Source organism: Triturus cristatus, chromosome 11, assembly GCF_964204655.1.
Source record: "Triturus cristatus chromosome 11, aTriCri1.1, whole genome shotgun sequence".
Classification (NCBI taxonomy): Eukaryota; Metazoa; Chordata; class Amphibia; order Caudata; family Salamandridae; genus Triturus; species Triturus cristatus.
This window is the reverse complement of record NC_140594.1, coordinates 652,486,346-652,513,498: the sequence shown is the minus strand read 5'-3', so window position 1 is coordinate 652,513,498 and position 27,153 is coordinate 652,486,346. Positions and strand designations below refer to the sequence as shown.

The 27,153-nt window shown below is 45.9% G+C and overlaps 1 protein-coding gene across 1 annotated transcript in view; it reads left to right on the top strand.

Moving 5' to 3' along the window:
* Positions 1–27,153, top strand: part of ING5 (inhibitor of growth family member 5) — a 543,000-nt gene that overhangs the window by 210,393 nt on the left and 305,454 nt on the right. The gene's annotated exons all lie outside the window — the stretch shown is intronic.

Sequence of the window (27,153 nt, the reverse complement as noted above, 5' to 3'; positions counted from 1 at the left end):
CAGAGGATCTGCATTGTCGGCTCTAACCAGGGGAGCTCTTGTTTCAAAATTCAGATCTCGAGTTAGACTGTGGCATTCCCAGCCACCCGTAGGTTACATGTACAAAGTATTTTTCCGGTTGCAAATAGCCTGATTTGTAGAATGAGGCCGTGTGTGATTGCAAAAATGCTTTTTTAAATGTATAAAATGCAAAATGAGATTCGGTATCTTGTTACCGAATTGCAATTTGCATTTTGTATTTGGAAGGGGCGTGTTTTGGGCATCCCTTCCAAATACTGGATTGGTATGAAATGTATTACTGTTTTGCGACCAAATTCTGGTTGCAAAACAGTAATACTTCACCACCCCCTTGGGACCCCTTCCCCTTTGAGAATGTTGAAAATCTATTTCCCACTGTGTCCTCTTAAAAAATGAAACTTAAAAGTTATTTTTTTTTCTTTTTAAACACATCCCGTTTTCCTTTTAATGAGATTAGGCTGCATTAAAAAAAAGCCAAAGATTGCTGTATTATAAATAAGGCTTGCGGTTTTCCATTTTTACAGATTTTTACAGATGAATATAGACAGAAAACAATTTGTTTCCTGTTTGTATTTATTTATAAATGCAGAAAAATACTGAAAGTGGTGCTTCTGGTGAGACTCTCCATGCTGTATTTCATGAATTCCAGGCAAAAGCTAACCAGATAGCATGGAGAGTTACAAAAAAAACAGGATGATATGTCCTTAAATGCAGACATATGTTAACATATATTTGTAATTTAACACTAATATGTACCTGTGAGTGTAGTCTTTTGTTATACGTGGCTATTTAATTAGCTAGAACATGAAGGAATCCATGTATGAGTGCACATCCAACAGTTAAATAAAGGTGGAAATATACCATTTTGCAGCTCCATTTATTCTCAAAACACAAAATAAATATGGATAAATACCAATAAGAAGGCCCAAAAAAAATATGGATAAATACAGACGGAAATGTTAAAAAAATAAATACCATAAAACCGGGAGCCCTAATTATAAAGCAATCACAGACATGGTGGTTTACCGACCTCAGCAGGCCACCATCCCTTTGATGGCTGAAATTCCTAATAGGTTGCAAATTGAAATCTACCTCCTGAATATTCATGAGGTAGGTCGATTTGCGACCCACTAGGAACTGCCAATTAACAAATAAACATTTCATACATTTAGAATATTGATTACCAAATAGGGATTCAGAAAAAATAGTTATTTGGGAATTCTTATTCTAAAGGTACGTTCATCTGGCCCCTTGTCTCAAAATCAACACATAAATTATCACATTTACTTACCCCATCCCCCATCACCGCCCCACCCAGAAGAATCCGTCGCCCAACAAAGCCACTTTAAACAAACCAATCTTTCAACTACTACTGGACATTATTAGTATATATAACTTCTCCTATTTTAGAATTCTGAAACCAGAGTAAAATGTTCTCAATTTCTGTGTAGGATCAGTGATGATCCTCACGATAATACTGTCAAATTCTTAAGCCTGGATCAGCATCAGTTTCATCATATCCCTGCCCCCCTCCTCGCCTCCCAAGGAGTCCCCCAACACCAATGTCATGAGGGTCCGTCATCCTTCGAACCTCTCATTCTTGAACCGATTGAATCCTTCCATCCTTCCCAGTCAGTACCCTACAGCCTTTGTGCGCCTCTAAAGAATCTGGGAAGACTCTGGGTCGCCCCCGGGATGTACGCAGTTGTGTTCTCCTTTTGGGTTTTTGGCCCTTCAGCTTTCGGAAGTAACTGATCATGTTGGCCCCTGGGTCTTATTGTGGGGTACATGGCATCTATATTATTTCTGTTTTATTTCCCATTCCCACATCACTTCTCTGGTCTCAAATAAAGGGAAGATCAGCAAATACTGTAAGTTTATGCCACAGAGTTTTGCTTGACCGTGGCAAACACTTTTCTCTGCTTTTAAAACTGCCTGGTAAAGTTGGGAATATCATGATGTGGTTAGACTAGAAGGTTGGGTCCACAGTTTATGTGCTACACAAATTATTATACCTCTGTCTCAGAAGTTGAATATACATGTGATCACTGGTTGTGGAGGAGTGCCAAGTGGGGCTCTCTAAGCCAGTGATTTGTGAACTGTCTCATCCACAAACCAAGAGAAAAGTTTCCCCTCCGGGATCCAGGAGTTAATTCAACTTTCTAGAAATTAGCCTGGAGTGGTCGATTCTACTGCCTCAGGGAAATCTGACAAATCTGAGATTTTTGTGACTGTCTGTTTTTGACGTCTTCTGTTCTTTCTTCTACGGTTTTAGCTCTAGACAGACGTTCAGACATATCGGTTGTAAGTGCTGCCATATCCTCCTCTAGGATAGTGATGGAGCGCAAAAACCCTGGTAACGGGAAAGCAAAACCCGTACCGGTATCCTCCCTGCGTCACAGACCCGATCTCTCACATATTCATTCACACATGCAGTCATTGCTGGGGCCCATAACACCAACATTCACACTAACCATTTACCGGTCTGCATGCAGTTGGAGGGATGAGCGGTTCGAGCGCTCGACATGTGGGGGAACACCTTATAACCTATAGGGAAAGAAAAGATAATTTAAAAAATATACATCAATACCCCTTCCACCTACAGATCTCAATCCTGAACATCAAGGCACTCCTCCCACGTGGTCAATGGACCAAATTAGTTGGATTGGTTGATGGTGATCTAGAACCAGCTAAAACACATTTCAATATTTAGATCTTACCTTTCTTAATAAACCACAAACTCAATTCTTGTTAATCAATATCTGTTTATCTAATATTTCTTGTAAAGTTATGTTTGCATTTGGAAAGTTTATATCAAATTTTGAGTAAATCGCAGAACATCATATTTACCTAATCTGGCTATCCGAAGTCCTCTAAATCATTAGGTCTGCATATACAGATCTCTCGTCATTCGTCTAAAGTTAAAAGTTCTTTTCTCAGCACACTACAGTCTCAAGGGATCGGTAAAGACCAGAGACGTGCAAGCATCTGTCAGTGCCCATAGAATTTAGAAAAAGTTTGCAGTCATCAGATAATTGGGCAGCATCCGGACCATCTAGGATTCAGGAAAACGCAGCAGTCAGCCTAAGTAGTAGAGTTCGCGTAGTGTCACCGTCGTCGTCGTTGTCATCGGAAAGAGCGATTGCATCGAGACCCTCTCTATTCTACAGCGAATTTTTATAATAAAATCAAAGCAAGAAGATACATTTCGTTATTTTAATACGGTCATGATTGGTTGGTTGGGATCGTCCGATAGAGTCTTTTAGGGATTTTGGTACAGTTCAAGGGGTGATGTCACACGTCCATTTAATGTCGGTCTGTTCTGGTTTACTGTGGAAGTCTATTGTCTTTCGTCTTGGCAGTCATCCCACAGTGACATTGCTTGGGAACACGAAGATCAGGGTTCACGCCGAGGTCTAGAAGAATTTATCGCTTCTGCGCACTTCACTCCATGCCTCGTGGGACAGGGGCCACTTCGTCGTGTCGCGTCGGCGGCCATTTTGGGATTGAGGCCCAAACGCCAACTTAAGCGAAACAAACACAAAAGAGTAATTAATGCATAGAAATAATGCATCTAATGTTAACCCCTTACTAATCCCTCTATGTGATTGTATTTATCTAGCGTATAGCAACATTTAAAGCATTTATATTCACCCTTTTGGTCCTCCTCTCGAGCAACATTACAAAGACATCACAAGCAACATATATCATGCAGTATTCTATTTATTACATATACTACTGTTAGTATGCGTACGGGTTTTAGTCATAAAGGTTATTTAGCCATGCAATATGCAATCCCACATATAATTTGGATATTAGTAATGTTGGTTTAATATTCATGCAAACTTATTTAATAATATTATAATTAATAGATTATTCAATTAGTATTTTCATGCAGAATGGGGGAGGTATACAAAATGTTGTACTACCCGCTCCATCAATCCCCCCTTTGGTGATTTTATCACCACACCGTTATATTTTGTATCAATTTGTCAAGAAAGTGAAATGAATTCTTTTAGTTAGTTTACATCTCTGTTTCCCCAATTTCTTCTCTTCTAGCTGTTTTATACATACTTTCTTTCATTTCTTCTAATTCTACTTCTTCAAATTCCCTCTCTTGTCTCTTATTCTGCCTTCTTTTCAAATTTTCTCTTTTTAACTTTTTCTGTATTTTCTTTCTTTTATGACACAAACCAACTAATCTTAGAATTAATACTATAAAAATCACACGTCAATGGAAATAAGATTCTACCTATAAAAGTACCACCTAAGTTTAATAAGAAATCTTTAATAGAAGAAAGTTTCTTCCCAATCTTTTCCCAAACACTTTCAACCTCCAGTGGTGTAATTTCCTCATGGAATTCAGTTATATTTTTAATGTACTTTTTTAGATCTTTACTTTAGTCGGGAATGTAAGTGCAACAATGTTGAACTTTCAGCAATCCGCAGACTCCACCCTCTTTTGCCAATAATATATCAAGGGCAAGTCGATTTTGCATTACCATAGCACGCATGACAACCATTTCAGTATTTACCAATAGAAATCCTCCAGCGGTGCTTGTTGACAAGCGATCCACTACTGTTGATAGTTTTCTAATTTTGTGTGCATTCAGAGATATTCCCACTGCTGGTATCAATGCTCCAAAAATGTCTCCTACAATTTCTGACCAATATTCTCTTTTTCTACGAGCTAATAGACTACCTAACTTATGTACACCATCTTCTCCTCTTCCCATGTGGATTATCTTTGGAAAGACCAGGCCTACATAACATGTACCATACCAATGGTCTGGCAAACGATAATATGCCTTGTTCCCGCAGATAAAATATAACCCAGGAAAAACTGGATCATTTGCTCCTTTAAATCCCCATCCACCCATGATTCGGTATGTATCATTGCACTCACTGTTACCTACACAGTAATTATCATATGCAGTTTGATTCCTTCTAATACACAACTTCCCTTTCTGGGGCCAATCTAAAGCCATAGTTGGACTAGCTTTTCCCTTCAGGTGTTTTTCCATTTCAACTTCCCAGACTGTCTTTTCTCTCAGATGCTTTCTTTTGCATTTTCAATCTCCTTTCTTCAACCATATCCAAAAACGTCTTTTCTTCTTTCTTTAAACTACAAGTCAAATTATTTAATATATATTCTAATGTTAGTTCCTTAGTTTCTAAGGAAAATTCACCTAACACCTTTGCAGGCTTTACTTTATTTAATTTGTTAATCGCAGGTACTTGTGAAAATATGTTATCTACATCTGGAAAATAGTATTCTAACTTCCCTATTTGGTAAAACAGACTAGCTATTACACTACATGTTATTCCATATGTTACTGGGAGGTGATGGTAGGTCACTCCCTCCGATACAGATGCAGGTAACTGCATACAAATGTAGCAATCCCTCACATCCATTGTCTTTACATATTCGTACAAAAGTTTTGAAAACACATTGTTCGAGAAATCAGTTAGAGACCTGTCTTTATGTAGATTGTTTCTATCTATTCTAGTTGGATATATATTCTGAACCTTCTCTATATTAGTTTTATTCTCACTATGTCCTTCTATTGTATCTATTGTAACTTTAAATGAAATCAGTAATGCTAACACACTCCATAGAAGCATTAGTAATCCTGTACAACAACACATTTTAAACCATCTCTTTAAAAATACACATTTAGCTTTTCTACTTTCTGTGTTTGCCATTTTCACAAAATGATCAGTGTCTTTTGACTTAGCCTCTTCTACTTCACAACTAGTTTTGTCTAACCCAAGGCTCTAAGCACCTACTTGGTTCTATCTGTTATGTCTTTTCCAGTATTCTATTTTCTTTCCATTAGCAGTACTTTTGTCTTGTTCAGTTTGGCATTTGATCGTCTTTCACTTTTCTCTCATAATCTTGATACAGAACTTCCTGAACATCCGTCTCTTCTCCAATATCGGACAAGATAACTCTCAGGATTTCTGATTCTTCGTCTTCCTCAACCACTTCCGGTACAGTCACCTCTGGATTTTCTTGGCTGTCTGCCTCTTCTTTTATTTCAGGCAGAACTACATACGACCATTCTGGCGACTTATACTTCTGCTTGGGCTTTCTCGTTCTTTTGTTTTACTCTGCTGTAGTTATTTTCTCATTTTCCGACTTTTCTTGACTTGATACTTAATTCACCTGCTCTGCTCTTGGTGAATTCACTTGTGTCAGTCGATATCTTAATCTCTTTATCTTATTAGGCCAGATTTCATCTCTTGCTAGTCTTTTCGATTTATTTCCTTTATCATTCTTTTCAGCTCTCGATGCTCTTTTTCTCAGGACTCGACCTTCTTGTACTTCCTCATCACTTTCCTCTGATTCTGTTTCCACTTGCCTTTTGCTTTCAGTTATTCCTCTTTCCACCACTTCTTTTAGTTTCCCTACTTCTGTCCCACCTCGTGTTTCTTGCACAATATCTTCCTGCTAACTAACTGTCCCTTCTTCTAACTGGATGTTAAAATTCCCTACAACTCCTCGGGGGTCTTCTGCAAGAATCTTTCCCTCACTTTCTGTATCTGGCACCTGTTCATCTATTTTTGTTACTTCAGGTGGAATTTCTCTCAGTTTTTCATCAGGAACTTCCTTATCAGTAACTTCTTTGATTGTTTCTTCATTGCTTCTCTCTTTTCCCGAGCATACCGGTATTTGTTCAGTCTCTGAGTCTGAGCTGGTATCAGAAATCTGTAATCTTCTTCTCAAGGGAATATTCTCTGGGGCAACGATCAAACTTGGTTCTGACTCCCCCCTTTCAAGATTTTCTCTTGTTCTTACTTCTTCAGTATCCGATTCAGAGCTACTTTCTGACTCGTCATAATATTCTCGTTCTAGATTATCCACTGGATTTGTGATTCTCAGTGTGTGACTAGCATGAATCCAGTTCTTGATCCCAGCACACTTCACAGCTGTGGTTGTAGTCAAAATCACTTGTTGTGGTTTTCCCCAACGTGGGACCAGACAGTTTCTTCTTCTGTGTACTTTGATTCTCACCCAGTCTCCTGGGCTCAGATCATGAGCTTGCTTCTTTTCAAGGGTGGTGGCATCTGCTCCAACCTGATGAAACACAGACTGAACTGCGTCAGCCAGCCCCTTACAGTAATCCAACACCAAGTCATCAGATATAGGCAACAGCTTGTTGACTGGTATGAATACATGGTGCATTGCTCTTCCCATGATAATTTCATGTGGACTCAAACCCGTGGTTCTATCTGGAATTGATCTAATAGTCATGAGTACTAGAGGCAAGACATCAGGCCATTTCAAACCTGTGGCCAAACACATTTTTCCCAATCGGTTTTTAATAGTGCCATTCATTTGTTACACCACACCAAAAGCCTCTGGGCGATAGGCACAATTTAGTTTCTGTTGTACATTCAATGCTTCACAAATCAATTTCATGATCTCCTTATGGAAATGCTTTCCTCTATCTGATTCAATTGTAACTGGGAACCCAAATCTAGGGATGAATTCCCTCAAGAGCAGTTTTGCTACAGTAATTCCATCACTCCTCCTTCTTGTGGGATATGCTTCTACCCATCTAGAAAACAAACAGACCATTACTAGAACATACCTCAACCTATTACAAGGCGGCATCTCAATGAAATCAATCTGCATTCTGGTGAAAGGCCCTCCTTCTCGACCTATTGTTCCTAGACTTACTACTGTTTTTCTTCCAGGATTGAACTGCTGACATATAAGGCATCTTTGACAAAGACTCTCAGCCACAAGTCTAAATTTTGCATTGTACCACGTTTGCTTGAAGGACCGAATCATCGCGTCCCTCCCTATGTGTCCCTGTCCATGATACATCCGTGCCATGGCAGATATCATGCTATCAGGCATGACTGGTCTTCCATCTAGATCAACCCACACATGATCTGTTTCCCTTGGTGCTCATCCTGCTTTTACCCACTGTCTCATTTCCTCATCTCCTGCCTCTTCCTGCAACTGCCTCACTTCTTCCCAGGTACCCACAATGTTAGTAAACATTAGAGGCAAATAATTCATCTCCCCCTCTTTAGCTCTATTTACTGAGTTCTGATTTCGAGCACAATATTGGGCCATATCGTTGGCATATTTGTTTCTAACCGCGATATAATCAGCGGTTTGCACATGAGCAGCACACTTCACAACAGCCAATTGCTTTGGCAGCTGTATCGCCTCAAGCAACTTTCCAACCACTTCAGCATTCTTTATAGGAGTTCTACTTGAAGTCAGAAATCCTCTCTGTAGCCATATCTGGCCAAAATCATGCACAACACCAAAACCATACTGACTATCAGTTATTACAGTCACTCTCACATTCTTTTCAATCTTTGCATGCTCTAGTTAAAGCTATCAGTTCAGCAACCTGAGCTGATTTTACTCCCTTCAGGTAAGATGCTTCCATTACTGCTGCAACTGTGCACACTGCATATGCTGCACTCAGATTTCCTTAGTCTGTTCTCAAACATGACCCATCTACAAACATCACAAAGTCACTCTCAGACAAGGGTACATCCTTTATATCAGGACGTGGTTTGGTACAGAAATCCAAAACATCCAAACAATCGTGATCTACTTCGTCCCTGACTTCAACATTTTCAGCATCAGGCAGTAGCGTTGAGGGATTCACATTCAAGCATCTTGCAAGGCTCACATTCGTTGCACCTAATATGACCTTCTCATACTTAGTCAGCCGACTATGTGTCATGAATTGAGTGCGACTCCTTGTTAAAAGGATTGCCACATCATGAGGTACATACACTCGTACAGGATATCCCATCATAGTTCCCTCACTCTGTTCCAGACTCTTACAAGTGGCAGCTACTGCTTTCAAACAACCTGGCAAAGCTACAGCTACAGGGTCTAGCATAGCTGAGAAATATGCAATTGGTCTTCTCAATTTTCCATGTTTCTGTATTAATACAGAGAGCGCACATCCATTCCTCTCACTACAGTACAACTTGAACTCCTTCTCATAGTCAGGCATTCCTAACGCTGGCGATTCCCACAAACTGTCTCTCAATTTCTTAAATGCTGCTAGTTATACCTTATCTAAGTCAATGGGATCTCTCACATCACTTCTTGTCAGACGTACCAAAGGTTTTGCAATCAGGGAAAAGTTACTTATCCACTGACGACATTATCCAACCATTCCAAGAAACATCCTCACTTCTCTTTGCGTCATTGGGGCTCTCATTCCTTTTATTATTCTGATTCTGTCTGTTGTTATTTTCCTCAATCCCTTTTCAATTTTGTGGCCCAAATATTGTACTTCTTTCTGACAAAATTGCAATTTCGATGGCGACACTTTAAGTCCTCCATCTGCCAAATGATTTAACAATGCTATGGTGTCCATTACACAGGCTTCTTGAGTTTTCGATGCCACAAGTAGGTCATCGATATACTGGACTAGCACTGAATTCTCGGGCATTTCTAAATCCTCTAAAGACTTTTTCAATATCTGATTAAATATCGAGGGACTTTCTGTATACCCCTGTGGGATTCGGCACCAAGCCAAAATACGTTCGCCAAAACAGAACGCAAAAATTTGCTGGCTATCATGGAAATGAAAGTGTGATATAAGTCAATTACTGTGTACCATTCTACATCATGAGGAATCTGATACAAAATCACAGATGGATTTGGTACAATAGGACAGCACGACACTATAATTTTGTTTATCTTTCTCAAATCCTGCACTATCCTGAACTTTCCGTTAGGCTTTTTCAGTCCCATAATTGGTGAATTACATGGACTACTCATTATTTCTCTCAAAATTCCTTGTTTAATCATTTTCTCAATTATTGGGGTAACTCCTTCAATTATCTCTGGTGTTAATTTACATTGAGGAACATTTGGGTAGCTTATTTCTTCCTTCACTGTTACTTTTACGGGATCCACATTTCTCATCAATCCTACATCTTCTCCTGTAAAATCCCAAACCTCTGCTTTCACTGTCTGTTTCAATTCTTTTGGTAATTCGTCATGGTGGAATACAGCATAGGCTTCAGTAATCTCGGTTTCCATATTAGCCATAGTCATTTTATACAGTACATCTTCATCAGGGGTCTCAAATGCTATACCATCAGGGGTACAAAATAGGGTGCAATTCATTTTCCACAACAGGGCTTGTCCTAATAGATTTACAGGACTTGAATCGCACACGACTAAGCGGTGCATTTCGGAAAATTTCCCTATATTGCCTTTTACTGGTTCTGTGAGGTACGTTTTGATTTGTCTGTTGGATAATCCAACCACTTGGATTGTTTCATCCGAGAGAGGAAGATTCTTAACATCAGCTGACCTAACAGTTGATCTAGTTGCACCAGTATCTACTAGGAAAGTAATATTTTCATCATTTACCTTTCCGTCCACAAAAGGGTCTGTCTGGTCTACTTCTAGAGTTGCGCCAAGTACGCACTCTTCTTCCTCCCTTCGGCACCGCCAATAACCTTCTTCTGACTCACTCTCATTGCGTTGTAGCCAATACTGCGAAACAGCGCTAGCGCGCGGCAGCTTAGTTACCTGTTCTTCATTGTGGAATCCTGTCTCATTACTGTATTTCTGTGAATTTACGCTCTGTGGAATAGGCGGTTTTGGTACCTGATTCTGTTGGGTAACAACCTGCTGCTGTCGCTGCGGTTGACCACTCACCTCTTTCTGCACCTGCGATTCAATGATGCATTATCACCATTAGTATTCGGGGGAAATTTACACTCGGATTTCCAGTGGCCTATTCTTCCGCAATTATGACATGGCCATTTCTTCTTGGCTTCCTCAATATTGAACTGGCCCTTTCCTTTTCCAGTACTAAATCTAGGTTTTGGTCCTGTACCATTTGCTTATTCAATCAATTGTGCTTCCTGTCTTTCTGCCACTTTTACTTGTGCCCACATGGCCTTTTCTTTTAATTTACGCTGCTTGGCCTAAATTTCATCACTAAAATACTTTGCATGTCTCAATACTTCATCTATCTTCTTGTTTTGCCAATCCACTGTATGCTGCTTAATCATTTCACTAATTTCAGGACGTAGTCCACATACAAATCTGTATACAAAATTACTTCAATCCTTTTCGCTCAAATTTTCATCACCACTAAATTGCTTAAAGGCAAGAATTAACCTTTCATAGTATGCATGCCTTACTCCTTAGCTTCTTGATGAGTTCGGTCTATTTTTACCCAATCGGTCTCTTTGGGAGGTACTTTGTTTTTCAAAAAGGCGATTTTCATCACCTCTGGATCAGGGGCACCTGTCTTTGGATCTCTAGGGTATTCTTTTGTAGGCCAGTCTATTACAATTTTGCACTCTGTCCATAAATCTGCTGGTACTATTATGTCAAAAAGGCTATTCAAATCAATCCACAAAACTTTTGATAACTTTACAAATCTGTCCACTTGTCTATACCACTCGACTGGCTTCTCGCGTATTCGAGGGAAATCATTTGTAAATGACAAAATATCTTGCCTAGTCCAAGGAACATGTACATATCCTCCTCCTGGAATTTCTCTCATAGGGCATTCTGTCACTATTTTTTTCTTTTTCCCTTACGGGGAAAGCTGCAAACGTTTTCTCTGAGGCATCATCTCGTTTTCTAAACCACCTACTGCTCCATTTATCCACATCTCCCCATTTTCTCAACAAAATGATTGTCTTTAATCTGGATTATTCGTCATGTGGTGTTCAAATTTTCAATATCTTTCTCAGTAAAATCTACTCGATATGGTTTTTGTAAAGCCTTTACCTTTTCAATGTCTATACCCATTTCATTTGCTACTTCCTCTAGTCTCTCATGTAGATTCTTTGCTTTCCAAGTTATACTTTTGCACAAAAAGAGTAATTCTTCATCCTGATAGGGTTTTAATTTTTCTGTGGGGATAGTCCCTACTATTAATTCTTCCAAAACCACCCTTAATTTGGCCACATCTATAGATTGAGATTCTCGGTCTTTTCTCTGTAAGATCCTGAACCATTCACTTAATTCTTCTAAAGTAGGACCTACTGGTTTTTCCTCATTGCTTCGTTCTGAGCCTCTTGGGGTTTCTGATATGGAATCTGTAGTCATTATCAATTTTTCAACTAAACCTGGATTTGCTACCAAATTTTTAGGCGTACTCTGTTCTGATATACTTACTGTTTGTCTCCATGGGTTCTCTTCTGAATGTATCCTTGGCCTTTCTGTCTGTTTATTACTGTTATAAGGAACCTTTAAACAATGTTCATTATCTTTTTGTTGATCAAAAATAGGCATTACTGGACCTATAGTTACGGGAACAGTTACGGCTTCTAAGTTTTTAGTCAATTCCCCAATTTTTTCGGTTAACTCTAAAGTTGTTTTTGCTAATTCTGCTGAATTTTCACTACTTGCATTACTATTCTGTTTTCTCTCTATTTCTCTGAAAGAATTATTATTCCCTAACTCTTGGGGTACTGGTTCAGTCTTAATGTTTCGCAAAGTCTCTCTCATTGGGGCACTTGGTATTAACATGTCTGAATCTGGTTGATACGGGGGTGGATTTTTATAAAACATATCGTCAAGAACATCATCCTCCGATTCATTCACTCCATACCCCCCTGATTCTATATTATGTCTCTTTTCCGTACATTTTCTACCACTAACATCTCCAACATGTCTCACAAGAAACACACCATCAGCCATATTTGCACTTCGCCACCTCCTCATTCGGTCATCATGATTTTCTTGTCCATGTGATCTACCAAACATGTACCTATACCTTCCGCCATTCCTTTCTTTCTCTATCATGCATCTCATCTTCCCATTCCGTCAATGCTACAAACTGTGTTGGTCTAGGTCTCGGTTCTAGATTCATCATTCTCTCTCTTAAATTTCTCAAAACTGCTAAGTTAAATGAACCATGCTCTGGAAATGCCAAAACTCCATCATCTTTCGTGCACTTCACCCAATTGTCCAACCAAATACATGTATGATATCCATATTTCTGATGGATACATCTGCCAGTGGATTCCTCACCTTGTGAATATCCCCTGTGCCAGCATTCCACTGAACTTTTTCCCCCAGCTCTCTACGCCGACGTGGACGACGTCATAATGCATCGGCTCCGCTCGCGACTCCGTATGACGTCACCGGAGCCATAAGAGAGCCACGTCGGCGTGATGACGTCAGTTCCACCCATTTTTCCGTACAGAAACACCATAAGAAAAGGAAGCATTCCTCTCGGCGCCGGTCTTCGAAGAGCAAGGCGTCGAGATCGACTTCGCCTCGACGTCGAAGTAAGGATGTGTCTCCTTCTCCATCTCCAAGGAAGTCTCCAGAGAGATCTCCTTCGCCGAAGCGGACTCTGGCTCGGTCCCGGGCGCAGTCCCCGGCGCAGTCACCGGCGCAGTCACCGGCGCAGTCACCGGCGCAGTCACCGGTTCCAGTGGAGTCTTCTGCTTCTGAAGCCGAGCAAGAACAGGGAAAAGAGACTTCTCCAGAGCCGGGTGATCCTGCGGTGCCTGTTGAGGACTCTACGGCTCCGGTTCCAGGTACTCCTCAGCCGGATCCGGGATCAATCCCTTATCCGCAGGTCCCGACTCCGAGTGCGGATTCGACGCATTTTCTAAATGCTATGTATGGGATTTTCCAATGGGCTGCCTTCCCATCCGGCGCTCCAACTGGTCCCGTGGGTCCTATGGCTTACACCCTGGGAGTGCCGCAGCATTATGCTCAGGCAACCGTTTATGCCCTTTCTCCCGATGGCGCCTTCGTGGCAGTTTCCGTCACCGTCTGGGGATCCATCTCGTCTTCGATTGGATCGACCTTCTTCGGAGCCTTCCTCGACGCCGTTGCCGACTCCCTCGGCTCCGCGTCCCGCGCCGTCGACTCCGGCGCCGCCGACTCCGACACCTTCGGCTCCACGTTCGGTTCCACCGACTCCGCGTACGGCGCCGCCGGCGCCGGTTCCTTGGATCCGCTCAAGGAGAGAGGCCCAGAGAGTCTTGGAAGAGGAGCGTTATAGGGAGGAGGTGGAAGAAGGTGAGGTGGATACTTCTTCTGACGACTTTGAGGGGATTCAAGAGGCTAGCGGTCTCGATACAACTCCGGAGTGGGAGCATTCTTCCACTAGATCCTCTCCACCGCAGGAACTGGCTCCTTATCATCTTGTAATAAAGAAGGCCGCAGAGTTGCTGGACTTGCAGTTGCCCTCTGCTGAGTATAAACCTAACCTTCTGACGGAGGTGCTACATTTGTCTACCTCGACCAGTGAGCCTTTGTTGCCTTTTAATGAGGCTATTTTGGAGCCAGTTATGGACATCTGGCGTAAGCCACTCTCTTCGCCGGCAGTCTCCAGACAGGTGGCAAGAAGATATAGGGTGGCTCCTGGGGATCCAGGTTTTCTATCTTCCCACCCTTCTCCAGAAAGTCTGGTGGTACAGGCGTCATGCTCGAAGCATGCTTCAGGAGCTTTTCCTCAGACTCCTGCGGATAGGGAGTCGAAGAAGGCGGATCAGGCGGCTAAAAAGGCCTTTTCTTCAGGGAGCATGGCGCTTAAGTCCACTAATGCCACCTGCTTACTAGGGCGCTACATTCATGCTCTTATGGACTCAATGAAATCTTTAGCCCCTAAGTTGCCAGAAGGTGATAAGGCGTCTTTTATGAAAGTGGTCACTGACACTCAGGCTGCTGCAAGGCAGGTAATTCAGTCGGGGTTTGATGCGGCTGATTCTGTGGCAAGGATAATGGGGCCATCTATAGCCACTAGGAGGCAAGCGTGGCTTCGTTCATCTGTCTTCTCTACGGATGTTCAGGTCACCTTGGTGGATTTGCCCTTTGACGGACAAAAACTTTTTGGTGAAAAGGCTGATTCCGCCTTGCAAAGATTTAAAGAGAGCAGGGTGACGGCAAAATCTTTAGGTTTGCAAGCTCCTGCTAAAGGATTTGGTCTTAGGAAGTTCAGAGGCTTTGGAAGATCTTCATTTCGCTCCTTCCGGCAGCCTCAGCAGCAGCAGAATCAGCAGCAGCAGAATCCCCTCTATAGGCCCTATAGAGGAAGACAAAGAGGACGGAGAGGTTCTGGCCGCAACCCATCTTCATCTTCTGCCTCCTCTGCTCCCAATGAAGCTTCAGGGAAGCAGCCCTAGATCCCCCATCATAGATCATGTAAGACCTGTGGGGGGTCGGGTGTCCCACTTTCTGCGAGGTTGGAAATCTGTTACAACCGACCTTTGGGTTTTAAACCTCGTGGAGACTGGGTACGCCCTTCCCTTTCGGGAGTTTCTTCCCCCTTACCCTCCTTGCCAGGGTTACTGCTCAGAAGACCATCTACTTCTTCTGCAGAAGGAGGTGCTAGCTTTGCTTCAAAAGGGTGCGATAGAGGTGGTTCCAGAGTAGGAAAGGGGTCAGGGATGCTACTCACGGTATTTCCTGATTCCCAAGAAGGACGGCAGATTGCGTCAGATACTGGACCTCAGAGTCTTGAACTTCTACCTGAAACAGAAGAAATTCAAGATGCTGACCCTTGCGCAGGTTCTTCAAGCGTTGCAGCAAGGAGACTGGATGGTGTCGATCGACTTGCAGGACGTGTACTTCCATGTCCCAATCCTGAAGTCGCACAGGAAGTATCTCCGATTTACGGTTGGGCCGCAACATTACCAGTTTGCGGTCCTCCCGTTTGGTCTTACTACCGCACCTCGAGTCTTCACGAAGGTGATGGCAGTGGTGGCTGCTCATCTCAGGAGGTCGGGGATTCCGGTTTTCCCCTACCTGGACGACTGGCTTCTGAAGGCAGAGTCCCCAGAGATGGTGCAGCATCATCTGCAGGTAACATCTCAGCTGTTATTCGACTTGGGTTTTTCGATCAATGTGCCCAAATCTCACCTGGTACCCTCTCAACGCAACCTGTTCATAGGGGCGGTACTGGACACTACTGTGTGTCGAGCATTTCCTTCACCTCAAAGAATTCTCGACATTCGGGAGATGGTCCCTTTATTCCACAATGGAGCGGTTGTTCCAGTTCTGAAGGTCCTTCGTCTGCTCTGTCTGTTTGCTTCCTGCATTCTGTTGGTCAAACAATGCACGCTGGCACATGAGGGCGCTCCAGTGGTGCCTCCGCAGGCAGTGGTATCCGCACAATGGAGATCTCAGGGAGTCGATCAGGATCTCCAGAGAAGCTGCAGCGGATCTATCTTGGTGGAGCGTGGGGGGCAATCTGTCTCAAGGAAAGCCCTTCCATCTGCCTCCATCGGTGGCCACAGTGATAACGGATGCCTCCACCCTAGGGTGGGGTGCTCATCTAGGGGATCTGGAGATCAAGGGTCTTTGGTCTCCTGAGGAAAGGTTGCTTCACATCAACCTTCTGGAATTGCGGGCGATTCGTTTGGCACTCAAGGCCTTCCTCCCTTCCCTTCGCGGTCAGTCTGTTCAAGTCCTGACGGACAACACTACCGCGATGTGGTATGTCAACAAGCAGGGGGGAGTGGGGTCGCATTGTCTCTGCAGAGAGGCTCTGCGTCGCTGGTCCTGGGCTCAGGATCATCAGATTTGTCTAATGGCAAATCATCTGGCTGGGGTGCTGAACGTACGAGCGGACAGTCTCAGTCGGCAGTTCTCCGCCGACCACAAGTGGAGGCTCCATCCAGAGGTGGTTCGTCATGTCTTTCGGACGTGGGGGACTCCTAGGGTGGACCTTTTCGCCACCCGCGAGAACGCGCACTGCCCGTCATTTTGCAGTCTCCAGTATCCGATGCAGGGAGCGTTGGGGGACGCGTTTCAGTTGAGTTGGGGCTCACAACTCCTTTACGCATTTCCTCCCATACCCTTGATTCCTCGGGTTCTGAGGAAGATTCGCCAAGACCGGGCCCAAGTTATTTTGGTCGCCCCGGATTGGCCAAGAAGGGTGTGGTACACAGATCTTCTCCACCTCTCCTCGTGCCCTCCGCTCCGTCTCCCTCTGAGGGCAGACCTCCTCTCGCAGTCGGAGGGGCAGGTTCTACACCCCCACCTCCAGAGCTTACACCTTCATGCCTGGAGATTGAACGGGGCAACCGGAGTTCTTTCTCTCTCCCGCCTGATGTGGTGGATGTTATTTTATCGGCCAGGCGACACTCCACCAAGTCAATTTACTCTTGTAGGTGGTCTAAGTTTGTTAAATGGTGTGGAGAGAGATCCATTGACCCTTTAAAAGCCCATCTTTCTAATGTGCTTCAGTTTGCTCTTTCCTTGGCTCAGCAGGGCTGTGCTGTGGCCACGGTCATGGGCTATCTATCGGCTTTTCTATGTCTTCCTGATCAAGCGTCATTGTTTAAATCTCCTATTGTGCTAAGGTTTATCAAAGGCCTTACAAACAGGTTTCCACCTACTCCTTTTGTGATGCCACAGTGGGATCTTAATCTTGTTTTAACTTTTCTGATGGGGTCTCCGTTTGAGCCTCTTCATAGTTGTCCTTTGAGGTTTTTGTCCTTTAAGACGGTCTTTCTTGTAGCCATAACCTCGGCAAGGAGGGTGAGTGAGCTTCAAGCTCTTAGTTCAAAACCCCCTTTTTTAACATTACATGCTGAAAGGATGGTTCTCAGGACCAGGGCTGCTTTATTGCCTAAAGTAGTTACTCCGTTTCATTTGGGGCAGTCTATTACTCTCCCTGTTTTTTATCCACCTCCTCATCCCTCCAAAGAGGAGGAAAGACTTAATCGCCTGGACCCAAAAAGAGCTGTGAGCTTTTACTTGGATAGAACTAAAGACTTTCGTCTGGACGATCAGCTCTTCGTGGGTTATGTTGGACATTCTAAAGGAAGAGCTGTGCACAAGCGCACTTTATCGAGATGGATCATCCTTGCCATCAAGATCTGCTATGCCCTGGCTGGTAAGGTTCCTCCTGAGGGTATTAGGGCTCATTCAACTAGAGCTAAATCATCTACATCTGCTTTGGCCAGGGGTGTTCCTGTGGCAGATATTTGTAAAGCCGCGACTTGGGCCTCCCTCCATACTTTCGCAAAGCATTATTGCTTGGACTCTGAGATGAGGAGGGAGGGCCACTTCGCGCGCTCTGTCTTGCAAGACTTTCTGGTATAGGAAGGTGGACACCCTCCTCCGGGAGTGGGGACTGCTGTGGGAATCTATTCACAAGGTGAGGAATCCACTGGCAGATGTATGCATCAGAAGAACAAGTTACTTACCTTCGGTAATGCTTTTTCTGGTGGATACAGTATCTGCCTGTGGATTCCTCACTGGCTCACCCGCCTCCCCGTTGTCCACCTTTGTATACCTTAAAAGTTGTCTTGTTTGAGATGTCGTTATGCTTTCTGGTACATTGGTAGGAAATGCTTGTTTTATTTAGCTTTCCTTTTGTATATGTTCTATGTATATTTGATTGTATATTGTATACTGTGTATACTTTGAATCTGTCGTTGGTCCACCTGTGCGCCTCGGGGGTACGGAAAAATGGGTGGAACTGACGCCATCACGCCGACGTGGCTCTCTTATGGCTCCGGTGACGTAATACGGAGTCGCGAACGGAGCCGATACATATGACGTCGTCCACGTCGGCGTAGAGAGCTGGGGAAAAAAGTTCAGTGGAATGCTGGCACAGGGGATATTCACAAGTTGAGGAATCCACAGGCGCAGATACTGTATCCACCAGAAAAAGCGTTACCGAAGGTAAGTAACTTGTTCTTCGCAACCATAAAGGATGCAGGCGATTTCGGTGGGGGAAGAAACTGTCCCTCTCTAGTCTTAATCGGTTTGTCCTTTTTAAACAAGCTGTTAATTTTCCCAAACCAGGACTTTTTCTCTTTTTCTGGCGTATCGTAATACATCATTTTTGTCTTCCATGTATAGCTAGTTTTTCCCTACGACTATTCTGTTGTTTCAACCAATCGTAGCGCGACTCACACTAATGCACCAATCAGGAGCGTCTGTGTCACTTCTGCAATTCTCCAATCCCAGCGCGTCTCACACTTAAGCACCAATTGGAGGCGTCTACGTCACCCTGTAATTCTCCACTCCTAGCGCGGCATACACTAACACACCAATCATGGGCGTCTACGTTTCTTACTGACTAGCCAATCCCAGCGCGGTCTTTCTGACGTCCGCTTTTCTTGCTGTCACAGCTCCTGCTCCTGCTGACCCCTCCTTTACAAAATTTATCGGTAACTTTTTCTTACGTTCTTCTGACTTACAAATCTGTTAGTAACGGCATAAAAACACCACCATTGTCCGCTTCGCTAACCAAAGAACAGTCAATGACCCTTTTTACAAGAATTCCGTCTTTCCCGAGAGCAGCGCTTACCTCTGCCCTACTACGGAATCGTTACTTCCGTTGATAAAGTAGCACATCCCTCTACTTCACCCTTCTAGCAAGCATTAGCTAACCGTTTCTCCAGAATTAAGACACTTAGTTGGAGACGTAATGCTCCTGAGAAATAAATGTAGTACATTCACACAGAATTCTGTCTTTCCCGAGAACAGCGAACAGTCTGTCCTACTGCAGAATTATGACACACGTTAATAAAGTAGCACTTCCCTCTACTTTATCCTTCTAACAGGCTTAGGGAACACCTATTACCTTTCCAGTGAGTTGTTTTGCCGCGATCATGAGCTGGAGGTAAACGTGGGGAAGACCAAGTTTATGGTCCTTCGAGGTGCACGACCGGTTAAAGCAAGGGTTGAAATGGGTGGTACAACTTTAGAGCAGACCACAAGTTTCACTTACCTGGGGGTCACATTTAGTGATAATCTAGGTTGGAAGCCCCAGATTGATATTCTTACCCTCAAACACTCACAATTAGGTGGTGCCCTTCTCAAAGAACACAGGCAATCAAAGACCAAGCCCATGTCCCCTCTGATTAAAATATATGGGTCCAAAATACTTCCCGCAGTGATGTACGGAGCCGAATTATGGGGGTTTAGTAACTTGGACCCTTTGAAGGTGGCACAAAATAAATTCTTACAGACTGCAGTCGGGCTCCCTCAATCATCCCCCCGTATCCCTCTTCTTTATGACTTAGGCTGCCAGCCTGGTGCGGTATAGGCCACTGGCGTTTTGGCGACGCCTATGGACTACTCCCGAACTGTCCTTATATGCCAAGGCTCTGCTGGAAGTTAGAGCCCTTGGGGGCTCCCATAAAATTAGCTGGTTGTCCGAAATCAAATCTATTTTGATCGACTCGGGCATGGGTGATCTCTGGACAAATCCCGAGTCTGCTGTTTTCCCCCCGAAGAAGAGTTTCAGGGACACCTACTGACTCTGGATTAAAGGTAGACGTCATGCTTCCTTGTCTGGTAGCTCTTTGACCAATACATACCTGTCAGTGAAGGATGATTGTGCCCTTGAGGGGTACTGGGACGTAATATCACAGCAGTTGGATCGGAAATTATTCCACCAATTTAGAGTAGGTACTCTTCCCCTACGAAGCTTCACTAAAGGGTGAAATTCATCTGGTAATGGTACTTGTCCTTTTTGTGAGGACCAGTTTGAATCAGTTGACCATTTTCTGTATGTTTGCCCTGAGTACCAGCAACCGCAACGTCTTTGGCTGCGCCCTGTTTGTCGTGAATTGGGCGTTAGATCTGCACAGGATGCCACTAGAATCTTAAAATCTGATACATCAACATTTGTGGTTACTGGTGTGGCCAAATTTATTAGATGGGCTTGGCTCCTACGGAATAGGCGTGTTAGCCACAATCTCCCCGGCACTATATAATGTTAGTGTGATTGGGTGAAGTTTTATTCCCATTCAAGTCTCTATTCACTTGCAAATTTAATACTTTTTTTATCACGTTTTTACTGTGTTATTTATTAACTGGCTTATTTTGCCTATTGTGTTAAATTTTATCCTTCTTAATTAATGAAATAATGTACTTGCTTTTATGTCTTTTTTTTTTTTTTTTTTTCAAAAACCTTTATTCTTTTAAATCAGTGACACAGCTATTCAGCCGACAACCCGGAGGTACGGCAGCTTTAGAAACACAACACATGCGAGCGTCCACATTTCACTGACAGGAGAATCAAAGGTTCTGTTTTAAATAAACACAAACCCAAACCTAAACCCAAGCAAGGCGATAAGTACTGAAAGCACAAAAAGGGTTCCCATCAGGGGGAGCGAGCCCCATTTCGTCCAACAGACACAGGTCTATAGTAAGGGAAAGGAGGGGAAGTCAGAGACTCAAGAAGACAAACACATACCAGCAAGGAGTACAAAGCCGGAAAGAAAGCTAAGGGGAGAGCTGCTCCTCAGGCGGGTCCGGGTCTGGGGGCAGGCATATGCCCCCTCTGTACTGGTTCCATCGCCCCCATACAGAGTGCCATTTCCGAGGGCGCCCTCGAGCACAATACACTGTCTTCTCCCTAAACATGCTCCAATCCATGTTTTCCATCCACGCTGTCAATGTAGGAGGCCTAGTAGAGCCCCACAGGCGAGCGATGTTGCGCTTGGCTACCATGTTCCCTAGGGTCACCCATTGAGTCTGTGCCGCATCGTGGTCAGTAGGACCCCAAACATTCAGGAGACAACACCGCGCCTCCGGCTGCATGACGATGCCCGTCACCTCCCCCATCACATCGTGGATTCGCTTCCAAAACTCCATAATCGCACCGCATTCCCAAATAATATGTAGGAAGGTGCCCACCATACCACAGCCTCTCTTACATAAGCCCTCCTCAGAGAAACCCATATGGACCAGCCTGGGCCCCGTCACGTAGACCCTATGGAGTATTTTAAGCTGCACCAGCCGCAGGCGCGCGGGGATCGCGACCTCTTTGGGAGAAGAAACTGCATACTGCCAATCCTCATCATCTAGTTCGAGGCCATCCCTGGTCCATTGATCGCGCAACCCTAGAAGAAGATCCTCCCGAACATTAATTAGTTTCTTATAAATGAGCGAGATCGTACTCTCTGGCATATGGCCATCCAGGATCCGGTCCTCTAACGGAGAGGACTCAGGCACCTTCTCCCCCTCTACAAGGACTGACCGCAAGGCGTGGCACACTTGAGCGTATCGGAAGAACTCCGTGCTCCCTAGCTCATATTCCTTCTGCAGCTCCTCGAATGACTTTATCCTACCCTTAACCAAAAGGTCTCCAACCCTGGATATACCGATCAGGTCCCATTTCTCAAACCCTTTTGTATGCCAAAGCTTTCCCAGAATATCGGAGTCAAACAGAGGGGTGGCAAGGGTAAGCTTACCCTTCCAGCCCAGTGAATCCGTCGCCACCTTCCATACATGCACGGCCACCCTGGTGGGCCCCGTAAGGGTTAAGGCCGACGACTTCGAGTACAACGCTCTGTGGTAATTACCCCCACGCAGCAACCATCGGTCCATGGCGTAGCCGGGGCTCAGCGCCGGACCATATACACCATGGTTAATCGCGCTCAACTGAGTGGCCCAATAATAACGTCGAATGTCTGGAAGCGCGATACCCCCGTCATACCACGGAAGCGTCAACTTAGCAATCGCTATGCGCGGACGCCCTTCCCACAATAGCGTGCTTGTGGCTTTCGACCTCACGGAAATAACTGGCCGGGACCAAGTCAAGGGTATTCTGCAGGGCATAGAGGAAACGGGGAAGAGACATCATTTTAAACAGGGCGGCACGGCCAAGGAGGGAAAGCGGCAACCGCCGCCAGCCCGCCACGTCCCGTCGCAGACGTGCCAAGGGAGGGAGCAAGTTCTTCTCGTATCGTAAAATGGGGTCGGTGGAAATATAGATCCCCAAATACAAAAAGCCCTGCCGGGCTATCTGGATCGAGCAGTTGCGCGGGACAGGCGGGACATCCCCACACAGGACATACAAGTATGACTTCCCCCAATTAATGACAAGACCAGAGTTCCTACCGAAAGAAGTCAAGACGTCACAAACCACTATCAGAGATTTCTTAGGCGAGGCGAGGTATAGCAGAATATCGTCGGCGTAAAGTGAAATGCGGTCTTCGTGGTCAGGCGACCAACGAATCCCACGTATATCCGGGTGCCATCGTATCCACGCCGCCAGCGGCTCAAGAGCAAGGGCGAACAACAACGGCGACAGGGGACAGCCCTGCCGGGTGCCTCTCCCGAGCTCGAACGGTGTCGACGCCCGCCCGTTCACCACGACGCTAGCAAGAGGCCCCTCATAGAGCAACTTCACCCAGCCTACAAATCCAGGCCCAAAGCCGAACTTGGCTAGCACAGCCCACAGGTATGCCCACTCCACCGTATCGAAGGCCATCGTGGCATCGAGGGACGCCACAATAGCCGGCTCCCGCATCGTGCCCGTCCTAGCAATCACTCCATGAAGGCGTCTAAGATTCAGTGCAGTGTTACGGTGCGGGATAAAGCCCGACTGATCCGGGTGGATCAAGTCGCCAAGCACCCGGACCAGGCGGTTAGCAAGGATCTTAGCAAGGATTTTCGGCTCGGCGTTGAGAAGTGATATCGGCCGATAGGAGCCACACTTGTCCCGGGGCTTACCGTCTTTATGTATTACCACAATCGTCGCCAGCCGTTGATCGAGCGGAAGAAACCCATTCACCCGCGCCTCCACGAACATGGCGCGCAGGTGAGGAGCAAACTTATCCGGACGAAGCTTATACAGCTCAATCGGCAAACCATTTGGGCCCGAGGCCTTACCGGAGCGCAACGCACGGATAGCACACGCCACTTCGTCTACAGTTATATCTCCATCGAGGTCATCCCTATCAATGGCAGAAAGGCAGGGCAGAGCGATATCACGCAGGTCACACGAGTCCTGTCGGCCTATCCGAAACCGAGGTGTATGCCGTATGAAAATAGTCCGAGAAACACTGAACTATACCGTCGGGGTCAGTGACAACCTCTCCCCCATCCATCGACAACTCCGGCACCACTCGATTAACACGCTCTTTTTTATCCAACCACGCCAGCAATTTCCCGGCCTTATCGCCAACATCGTACAATCGACCCTGCTGCTCCCTATTGAGGGTCTTGGCAGCGTTCGTCAGCAGATCCCTATATTCCAATTGCTTCAAGCTCAAAGTATGCAGTGTGGCCGTCGCAACATCCTCTTCCAAGGCCACTTCTAAAGCCGCTATCTCGTCCTCTACTTGTGTCACCTCGGCGTCTCTCCGCCGCTTGGCGGCCACTACCAAGGAAAGGGCCTCCCCTCTCAATACAGTCTTAAAAGCTTCCCACAAGGACACCGCAGATTCAACTGAACCCTGATTATCTTGAAAATAGTGATCAACTGTCTTCAGCAACGCACTGCGCAGCTTGGGGTCACGAAAGTACCAGGGGTTAATGGGAGCCACCCTGCCCCCCACCACCCGGCCAATATCCAGACGGGCCCACACCGGCGAATGATCAGATATGCCCCGTGCCATGTGCCTAGCCTCAGATACCAATGAGGCGTGCGCAGCCAGAGTGAGCAAGTAATCAATCCGAGAGAGACTACCGTGGGCCCCGGAGTGAAAGGTATATTGTCTCTGAGTGGGGTGCCGTAGCCTCCAACAGTCTACCAGGCCAAAAGTATCTATAAAGTCAGGAAGCCACTTCTGAGCCCCCCCGGTGTCCCTGGGCGGGTACCTATCGAGCATTCCAGAACCAACCGCATTGAAGTCTCCTCCCACCACGAGCATCCCTTCGGGGAGTTTCAACAAGGCCTTGCCCAGATCAGCAAACGTGGAGGCCTGCAGGGCAGGAGGGACATAAACAGAAACCAATACCAACGTTCTGCCCTCCCACCTCCCCGCCACAGCCACAAAGCGCCCCCTGTCATCAGCGATGGTGGAGTCAACCTCAAATGGTAGGGAAGCTCTAACAAGTATGCCCGCACCCCTGGAGCCCGAGGAGAACCCCGAGTGAGCAATGAATTTATAGCCCTTTCTGTTAAGTGCATAACATGAATTCCCTATAAGGTGGGTCTCCTGCAGGAGGACCACATCTGGCGAGGTCCGTTTCAAGAATTGCAGGACTATCCCCCGTTTAATACGATCCCCTAAGCCATTAACATTCCAGCTAATTATGTTTAAGCCCCTATCCCCCATCCCCAAACACAAAGAGACCTCCACCCCCCCCCGGAGAACCACGATCGGACCATACTGACAACAATTGCTACGCCTTGCAAGAAAAAAACAACCCCCAACAACAACCCCAACATCCCGAATCCCCCCCCTCCCTGCACCCCTGCGTCAGCTTACAAAGCCCCCCCAACTTGCAGTGTGCCTGTCGCCCTATCAAAAACAAATCTACAAAAAGTACCCCAAGGGAGGAAAGAGCTCCTATCTTCCCCCCGCCGCCCTCCCATTACTGCAGTAGAATGCGAGTCACTGTCCGGGGCTGAGTCAAAACAGACCGACACCGGAGGTATCACTTCTGTCCATCCCGGTCGCCTTCCGCTCCATCCACGCGGTCCCGGCCGGGCTGTCGCCGAGGGAGCGCATCCAACCAGTCCCCTGCCATGTCCGGTGATTCGAAGAAGAAAGTCCGATCCTCATACACCACACGTAGCCTGGCGGGGAAAAGCATGGCATACTTCAGGCCCATCTCCCTAAGCCGCCGCTTCACCCCCAGGAAACTCTGCCTCTGTTTCTGCACCATCTGGGTGAAGTCAGGATAAAAGCTCACAGAGGCATTCTGAAAAGGCACCGGGCCTGTCACCCTCGATGCTTGCAGGATAGCGTCTCGATCCCGAAAATTAAAGATCTGGGCGACAATCGGCCGCGGGGGGGCTCCCACCTTAGGCCGTCCGCCAGGCACTCGGTGAGCCCGCTCAACCGCAAAAAACTTGCCGAGGCCCTTAGGCGCAAGATGATTCACCACCAAGTCCTCGACGAGTAAATCCACGGAGAGCTCCTCCGAAGTTTCCGGGACCCCAATAAGGCGCACATTGTTGCGCCGGGCCCGACCTTCAAAGTCTTCGAGCCGGCGGGCGGAGAGGTCATTCGCGGTTCGTAACTTACGAACCTCAGCCTGGAGTTCCGAGACATCGTCCGCGAGGCCCGTAGTCTTGAGGTCCAGGGACTTGACCCGCTCATTGGTTTTGCCCAGGTCCGCGCGAATCAAGTTGACATCAACCAAAATCATGTCCACCTTGTGCGCCAGGGTCTCGAACTGTCGCCCAATCGAAGATTGTATCCCATCTATCGCCCCCTTGATATCCTGCAATGATAACTCCGAGGCTGGGGATGAATCGGCCTTCTGTGCTTCCAGCGACTGTCCCGATCCACCAGGCGACCCCTTCTGCTGGGCATAGCGATCCATATTGTTGGATTGGGTATAGCCTCCCCGCCTGGTAGTCTTAGACTTCGGCTTATCTGCCTCCGATTTGGTCGACATCCCGAACAGCAGGGCGGTCAGTCGCAAAAAGACGTCCCTCACTCAGCCAGAGGAAACAGGGTTAACTAGGACTTCAGCAGCCAGCCAGGGTCGAGCGGAGGTCTTCCAGACAACAGGGGATCGGCATGAAGCACTCCCAACCCAGAGCAAGCAAAGGGCGAGAAAGCGAAAGTGAAAGTGCAGCGGCACCCGTCCGCCAGTTCACACCTCCCAAGGCCGCTGTTGTTCAATTAGTGGCCGGGCATCCTGCCAACGCAAGCCCCTGGCATCCTTCGGAGGTAGGCCGCAATCTTCCGCCATGCACAACTTCGGTCCCCGGTGGGCGATCTTAGCCCGGACAACGTCAATCGCCCCAGCTGTGACTCATCTGCAGGATTCCGTGCATGAAAATCAGGATTTAGGACAGGATGATTGCAGGAGGGCGCGAGGGTCGCGGGAGCTCAAGGCTCACGCGGCCATCTTGGTCAAGCGCTAGGCTCCTCCCCTCGCTTTTATGTCTTTTAAGATGAAATATTCGAAATAAAGACTTATTTGACTTGACTTGACTTGATAAGCGTTATCAGAGCTCCTTTTGGACTCCTGGTACTTAAGACCAAAATGTCATAGATGACCTTCGCTACCATACACTTCTCTCGTACAGAAAATGTCCCTAATGGCAACCCACGACGATGTTACCAAATCGAACCCACTCCAATCGTCACACGTTTTCCCTGTGTACCTACAGGGCAACAACAATTCCGTCTTTCCCGAGAGCAGCGCTTACCTCTGCTCTACTACGGAACCGTTACAAACTTCCAACTTCCTACATCCCAGAAGCCGTCAAACAACATAGAACTCGACACGACTCAACATAGAGTGTTAATACATAAACCAATACT